Here is an 8,425-nt window from a genome sequence, read left to right as displayed (position 1 = left end):
TGTAAAAAGTTATCCCAATTCCTCAGATGTTTTTGAGAAGAGAATGAAACCTTCAAAAGCTCAGTTGGTAGGGTGGAGGACTGTAGAAGTTCTTAGCTCCAATCCTTAGGTCACTGGTTCGACTCCTACTTGAAAGAGTTTTTGGACAATTCCCAACCTTTTATTAAAAAATAGGAAAGTAAAACATTTGCGGCTAATTGTGGCTGATTCATCTCAATACACCCAATTTGAAAATGCCACAATTCTTCCTTGTTCCACAAAGTATTTCCATAAACTTTCTTCTCTACAACTGTGTCATGTCCCAATTCCTGTTTTATTTCTCAAGACATGGCAACGTTTGTAAGTTCAGTTTGTAGAGCAAACTCTAGAGTTTTATCCCAATTCCTCAGATGTTCTTAAAATTGAGATTGTAACCTTCGATAGCTCAGTTGGTAGAGCAGAGGACTGTAGAAGATCTCAGCTGAAATCCTTAGGTCGCTGGTTCGAATCCGGCTCGAAGGAGTTTTTGGAGAATTTCCAATCTTAATCACAAATAGGAAATAAAAATAATAGTGGCTAATTCATCTGAATATACCCAGTTCGAAAATGCCACAATTCCTCCTTGTTCCACAGAGCCTTTCCATAAACTTTAATCTCTGCAACCGTGTCATGTCCCAATTCCTGTTTTATTTAATAAGACATTGCAACATTTGTAAATTCAGTTTGTCGCGCGGACTGTAGAGTGTTATCCCAATTCCTTAGATATTCTTTAGAAGAGATTGCAACCTTCGATAGCTCAGTTGGTAGAGCGGATTACTGTAGAAAGTCTCAGCTGAAATCCTTAGGTCGCTGGTTCGAATCCGGCTCGAAGGAGTTTTTGGAGAATTCCCAATCTTAATCACAAATAGGAAACACAAATAATTGTGGCGAATTCATCTCAATACACCCTATTTGAAAATGCCACAATTTTTCATTGTTCCACAAAGCTTTTCCATAAACATTCTTCTCTACGACGTGTCATGTCCCAATTCCTTTTTCATTTAATAAGACATGGCAACATATGTAAGTTCAGTTTGTAGAGCGGACTGTAGAGTGTTATCTCAATTCCTCAGATGTTCTTGAGAAGAGACTGCAACCTTCGATAGCTCAGTTGGTAGAGCGGAGGACTGTAGGTCTCAGCTGTAATCCTTAGGTCGCTGGTTCGGTTCCGGCTCGAAGGAGTTTTTGGAGAATTCCCAATCTTAATCACAAATAGGAAATAAAAATAATTGTGGCTAATTCATCTGAATAGACCCAGTTCGAAAATGCCACAATTCCTCCTTGTTTCACAGAGCCTTTCCATAAACGTTCTTCTCTACAACCGTGTCATGACCCAATTCGTTTTATTTCTCAAGACATGGCAACATTTGTAAATTCAGTTTGTAGAGCGGATGTATAACAGATTAATGTATAACAGTTATGGTAGAAGGAAACAAGTGTTGAGATGGTAAGAGTCTGCATCAGATTAGATGAGATTAGGAAAAGAGAAGAGATGACAGTTTTCTTGGTTTTTATTCTAAACTGTATAGGAAGAGCTGTTTAACCTGCTTCCTGTTTAATTCTAGATCAAAAGTATGTGAGTATGTCAAACCGCAAACTTTGAATACTGCTCTCGTAAAATCCCTTTTTTCCCCTCAGTTTTATATATAATTGTATTTTGTTAGCTGTTGTAAGAAAACATCTAATGATTTTTACTTGTCGTGCTCACAGAATGCCAAAGGGACGATGCATTTTGGGGGCACCGATTACTTGTGAGAAATAGAAATTAGATTTTGACACATAGGTGAGCTGTTTTGGGAGAGATATGAGCTTTTGCAGATGATCCAAAGATATGTGCAAAATCATCCAAGTGCTTTTTGGCAAAATAACTAAGTGAATGCAGATGAGCCCAAGCAATTGAAAAGGATCTTTGCAAATGTGACTGAACCAACTCTTTTTTTGGGAAAGGAACTAGGAGTGAAGCATGTGTGAGCAGTTTCGGGATAGATATGTACCTTTGATAATGAGCTTGCAGTTTTGAAGATATCATCTCGGTTTCAAGAAATGTGCCAAACCGATGGAGAAAAACTGTAATTGTACATGAAAAGTAGTTCTCAAATTTATTCTAGACAAAATATTACTTTCGCCTTTTGCTGAAAATGGCTAAATTAATCAGGTATCCTTTTAAACCGTTCACCTACTTTCTCATGAGTGCTTTCAGAGGTTAACTTCACCGCATTTTTGCTTGTGAATGACACAGCAATTGAGGGAAATAATTTTACCCAATAAATTTAACTCTCAACTTCACATTGCTTACAATATGCTTCACATAAAGTGCAACACGTTTTTTTTTAACAGACAAAAAAAATTATTGCAAGAACTTAATTGCTGACCCTTGAGAGCAAAGTTCATTTTGATGTCTGTGATATTGGAAAAGTATGCCACAAGAGAGTTCCTTTAGCGACATTCCCAAATCCCACAATGCCATGTCATTGTGTCAGCCACCTCTGAAAACCAAGAAATTGCCTCAAACTGAGAAAGGTTTAAGGCATCTTCTTATGAAGTAATAAGGTCACGCAAGCAGGCCAACGCTGCATGTTATGACCATCATCATTGTAGAAGAATCAGAAGTAATTTGTAGTCAGCAAGTGCTGGATTGTGTGTCACCATAGAGAACACTGCATTCATTGATTTTATTCATTTTTATTTTGAGTTAATGGACTCTTAAAGCCTGGTAATTCATTTTCAGACCCGTCAGCCGCCCTGTACCATGAACAACATCCGTTACTGCTCTTGATGCAAGCAAAGTTCTGGGCCTGGTCATGACTGTCCAACTTGCCTGGCAGGAAGTCAGTCTACAAGCACTCGGCTGGGCCGGTCATGCAGCATGGAAAGGAGAAGCAGGACTATCTGTGGGTGGCAGGTCAATGGTTTAATCAAACATGTTCATGTTCTACTGGATAAAGGTGCCGCTAAAGATCAGTATAAACAAATTCAAGGCTAAAATCTATTTGTGTTACCGCGCAACCACAGCCCTGTGCAGAGCGGGACAGAAGGTTCTTTTGCGTGGCGCTCAAGGAATCCCACAGCTCATGGAAGTCACACAAGGAGACATGCAGTGTGCCATCGGACTAAAGTCTGCCTGTAATGGCAGAAGACAGGAGAGGAAATGATGGGATGGGTAAAATCTCAACTCATTAAATAAAAGGATGCATGCTAAATTATAGGGATTTTAGATGCCACTATTTCCAGACCAATGCATTCAAAATGCCACCAATAAAATGCACTTTCATTGCGCACACCATGCATACTATGCGCATACCAGGACCCCACTGTCCGCAACCATGGACCACTCCATCCACGACATCAGTAAACTGCTCACCCATACGATGCCACGCCAAGGAGAAATGCTCATGCTGGGGTCCAGTTGCAGTTGGCAGCTTCATTATTTTTCATGTACAGTAAAATACCTTTAAAACACATTTTGCCCTTGCAGTTATGTGTTTTCAGGAAAAGGGTAACAATTAATCATAGCTCAGTTTGCTAATGTCACGACAAAAACCCAGAACACAGGTAAATTAAAACCCTAGCCCTAGTTTAAAACCCTCATTTGAAACCCTAGCCCTAGTTTTAAACCCTAATTTGAAACCATAGCCCTAGTTTGAAACCCTAATTTGAAACCCTAGCCCTTGTTTTAAACCCTAATTTGAGACACTAGCCCTAGTTTTAAATCTTAATATGAAACCCTAGCCCTAGTTTTAAACCCTAATTTGAAACCCTAGCCCTAGTTTCTAACCCTAATTTGAAACCCTAGCCCTAGTTTCAAACCCTGATTTTTAACACTAGCCCTAGTTTTAAACCCTAATTTGAAACCCTATCCCTGGTTTCAAACCCTAATTTGAAACCCTAGCCCTAGTTTGAAACCCTAATTTGAAACCCTTGCCTTAGTTTTAACCCCTAATTTGAAACCCTAGCACTAGTTCGAAACCCTAATTTTGAACCGTAGCCCTAGTTTGAAACCCTAATTTGAAACCCTAGCCCTAGTTTTAAACCCTAATTTGAAACCCTAGCCCTAGTTTTAAATACTAATATGAAACCCGAGCCCTAGTTTAAAACCCTAATTTGAAACCCTAGCCCTAGTTTAAAACCCTAATCCAAGTTTTAAACCCTAATTTGAAACCCTAGCCCTAGTTTCAAACCCTAATTTTAAACCCTAGCCCTAGTTTTAAACCCTAATTTGAAACTCTAGCCCCAGTTTCAAACCCTAATTTGAAACCCTAGCCCTAGTTTTAAATCCTAATATGAAACCCTAGCCCTAGTTTAAAACCCTAATCCAAGTTTTAAACCCTAATTTGAAACCCTAGCCCTAGTTTCAAACCCTAATTTTAAACCCTAGCCCTAGTTTTAAACCCTAATTTGAAACCCTAGCCCTAATTTTAAACCCTAGTATGAAACCCTAGCCCTAGTTTTAAATCCTAATATGAAACCCTAGCCCAAGTTTTAAAACCTAATATGAAACCTTAGCCCTAGTTTAAACCCTAATTTGAAACCCTAGCCCTAGTTTTTACTAATATGAAACCCGAGCCCTAGTTTAAAACCCTAATTTGAAACCCTAGCCCTAGTTTTAAATCCAAATATGAAACCCTAAACCTAGTTTAAAACCCTAATCCAAGTTTTAAACCCTAATTTTAAACCCTAGCCCTAGTTTTAAACCCTAATTTGAAACTCTAGCCCCAGTTTCAAACCCTAATTTGAAACCCTAGCCCTAGTTTCAAACCCTAATTTAAAACCCTTGCCTTAGTTTGAAACCATAATTTGAAACCCTAGCCCTAGTTTGAAACCCTAATTTTGAACCCTAGCCCTAGATTGAAACCCTAATTTGAAACCCTAGCCCTAGTTTGAAACCCTAATTTGAAAACCTAGCCTTAGTTTCAAACCCAAATTTGAAACCCTAGCACTAGTTTGAAACCCTAATTTGAGACCCTAGCCCTTGTTTGAAACCCTAATTTGGAACCATAACCCTAGTTTGAAACCCTAATTTGAAACCCTAGCCCATGTTTTAAACCCTAATTTGAGACACTAGCCCTAATTTTAAATCTTAATATGAAACCCTAGCCCTAGTTTTAAACCCTAATTTGAAACCCTAGCCCTAATTTGAAACCCTAATTTAAAACCCTAGCCCTAGTTTGAAACCCTAATTTGAAATCCTAGCCCTAGTTTGAAACCCTAGATTGAAACCCTAGCCCTAGTTTTAAACCCTAATTTGAAACCCTAGCCCTAGATTTAAATCTTAATATGAAACCCTAAACCTAGTTTAAAACCCTAATTTAAAAAACCCTAGTCCTAGTTTGTAACCCTTATTTGAAACCCTTGCCTTAGTTTTAAACCCTAATTTGAAACCCAAGCCCTAGTTTTGAACCCTAATTTGAAACCCTAGTTTGAAACCCTAGCCTTAGTTTAAAACCCTAATTTTGAACCCTAGCCATAGTTTAAAACCCTAATTTGAAACCCCAGCCCTAGTTTTGAACCCTAATTTGAAACCCTAGCCCTAGTTTGAAACCCTAATTTTGAACACCAGCCCTAGTTTGAAACCCTAATTTGAAACCTTAGCCCTAGTTTCAAACCCTAATTTGAAACCTTAGCCCTAGTTTCAAACCCTAATTTGAAACCCTAGCCCTAGTTTTAAACCTTAATTTGAAACCTTAGCCCTTGTTTAAAACCCTAATTTGAAACCCCAGCCCTAGTTTTGAACCCTAATTTGAAACCCTAGCATTAGTTATAAACCCTAATATGAAACCCTAGCCTTAGTTTCAAACCCTAATTTGAAACTCTAGCCCTAGTTTTAAACCCTAATTTGAAACCAAAGCCCTAGTTTTGAACCCTAATTTGAAACCCTAATTTGAAACCCTAGCCCTAGTTTGAAACCCTAATTTGAAACCCTAGCCTTAGTTTTAAACCCTAATATGAAACCCTAGCCCTAGTTTGAAACACTAATTTGAAACCCTTGCCTTATTTTTAAACCCTAATTTGAAACCGTAGCCCTAGTTTGAAACCCTATTTTGAACCCTAGCCCTAGTTTTAAACCCTAATATGAAACCCTTGCCTTAGTTTTAAACCATAATTTGAAACCCTAGCCTTAGTTTTAAGCCCTAATTTGAAACCCTAGCCCTAGTTGAAACCCCTAATTTTGAACCCTAGCCCTAGTTTTAAACCCTAATATGAAACCCTAGCCCTAGTTTGAAACACTAATTTGAAACCCTTGCCTTAGTTTTAAACCCTAATTTTTAACCCAAGCACTAATTTAAAACCCTAATTTGAAACCATAACCCTAGTTTGTAACCACAATTTGAAACACTAGCCTTAGTTTTAAACCCTAATTTGAAACCCAAGCACTTGTTTTAAACCCTAGCCCTAGTTTTAAACCCTAATTTGAAACCCTAGCCCTAGTTTGAAACCCTAATTTGAAACCCTTGCCCTAGTTTAAAAGCCTAATTTTGAACCCTAGCCCTAGTTTAAAACCCTTAAATGAAACCCTAGCCCTAGTTTAAACCCTGATTTTGAACCCAAGCCCTAGTTTAAAACCCTAATTTTTAACCCTAGCCCTAGTTTGAAACTCTAATTTGAAACCATAACCCTAGTTTGTAACCATAATTTGAAACCCTAGCCCTAGTTATAAACCCTAATATAAAACCCTAGCCCTAGTTTGAAACCCTAATTTGAAACCCTAGCCCTAGTTTTAAACCCTAATTTGAAACCATAGCCCTAGTTTTAAACCCTAATATAAAACCCTAGCCCTAGTTTCAAACCCTAATTTGAAACCCTAGCCCTACTTTGAAACCCTAATTTGAAACCCTAGCCTTAGTTTTAAACCCTAATTTGAAACCCAATGCCTAGTTTAAAACCCTAATTTTGAACCCTAGCCCTAGTTTTAAACCCTAATATGAAACCCTAGCCCTAGTTTGAAACCCTAATTTGAAACCCAATGCCTAGTTTAAAACCCTAATTTTGAACCCTAGCCCTAGTTTTAAACCCTAATATGAAACCCTAGCCCTAGTTTGAAACACTAATTTTAAACCCTTGCCTTAGTTTTAAACCCTAATTTGAAACCCAATGCCTAGTTTAAAACCCTAATTTTGAACCCTAGCCCTAGTTTTAAACCCTAATATGAAACCCTAGCCCTAGTTTGAAACACTAATTTTAAACCCTTGCCTTATTTTTAAACCCTAATTTGAAACCCTAGCCCTAGTTTGAAACCCTATTTTGAACCCTAACCCTAGTTTTAAACCCTAATATGAAACCCAAGCCCTAGTTTTAAACCCTAATTCTAAACCCTAGCCTTAGTTTTAAGCCCTAATTTGAAACCCAAGCCCTTGTTTGAAACCCTAATTTGGAACTCTAACCCTAGTTTTAAACCCTAATTTGAAACCCAAGCCCTTGTTTGAAACCCTAATTTGGAACCCTAACCCTAGTTTTAAACCCTAATTTGAAACCCTAGCCCTAGTTTGATACCCTAATTTGAAACCCTAGCCCTAGTTTGAAACCCTAATTTGAAACCCTTGCCCTATTTTAAAAGCCTAATTTTGAACCCTAGCCCTAGTTTGAAACCCTAATTTTTAACCCTAGCCCTAGTTTGAAACTCTAATTTGAAACCATAACCCTAGTTTGTAACCATAATTTGAAACCCTAGCCCTAGTTATAAACCCTAATATGAAACCCTAGCCCTAGTTTAAAACCCTAATTTGAAACCGTAGCCCTAGTTTGAAACCCTAATTTGAAACCCTAGCCCTAGTTTGAAACCCTAATTTGAAACCCTAGCCCTAGTTTGAAACCCTAATTTGAAAGCCTAGCCCTAATTTGAAACCCTAATTTGAAACCCTAGCCCTCGTTTAAAAAACTAATTTGAAACACTAGCCCTAGTTTAAAACCCTAATTTGAAACCCTTGCCTTAGATTTAAACCCTAATTTGAAATCCTCGCCCGAGTTTGAAACCCTCATTTGAAACCCTAGCCCGAGTTTAAAAACCTGATGTTGAACACTAGCCCTAGTTTTAAACCCTAATTTGAAACCCGAGCCCTAGTTTGAAACCCTCATTGGAAACCCTAGCCCTAGTTTAAAACCCTGATTTTGAACCTTAGCCCTAGTTTGAAACCCTAATTTGAAATCCTAGCCCTAGTTTGAAACCCTAATTTGAAACCCTAGCCCTAGTTTAAAACCCTAATTTGAAACCCTAACCCTAGTTTAAAACCCTGATTTTGAACACTAGCCCTCATTTTAAATCCTAATTTGAAACCCTCGCCCTGGTTTGAAACCTTAATTTGAAACCCTAACCTTAGTTTAAAACCCAAATTTTGAACCCTAGCCCTAGTTTAAAACCCTTAATTTGAAACCCTAGACCTATTTTTAAACCCAAATTTTAGACCCAAGGCCT

General features: G+C 38.0%; 2 non-coding genes across 2 annotated transcripts; both read left to right on the top strand.

The window, feature by feature from the left end:
- The first annotated feature begins 413 nt into the window (after nt 1-413).
- On the top strand, nt 414-501 carry trnay-gua (transfer RNA tyrosine (anticodon GUA)). The gene is given in 2 exon segments: nt 414-450; nt 466-501. It is a non-coding gene; the product is annotated as a tRNA-Tyr (tRNA).
- A 613-nt stretch (nt 502-1,114) lies between these two features.
- Nucleotides 1,115-1,199, top strand: trnay-gua (transfer RNA tyrosine (anticodon GUA)). The gene is given in 2 exon segments: nt 1,115-1,151; nt 1,164-1,199. It is a non-coding gene; the product is annotated as a tRNA-Tyr (tRNA).
- Nucleotides 1,200-8,425: the final 7,226 nt, after the last annotated feature.

This window comes from Leptonotus elevatus, chromosome 1 (genome assembly GCF_054856555.1).
Source record: "Leptonotus elevatus isolate MCC_2025b chromosome 1, RoL_Lele_1.0, whole genome shotgun sequence".
Classification (NCBI taxonomy): domain Eukaryota; kingdom Metazoa; phylum Chordata; class Actinopteri; order Syngnathiformes; family Syngnathidae; genus Leptonotus; species Leptonotus elevatus.
The sequence above is the reverse complement of the archived record's forward strand: the minus strand, read 5'-3'. Positions and strand labels throughout refer to the sequence as shown.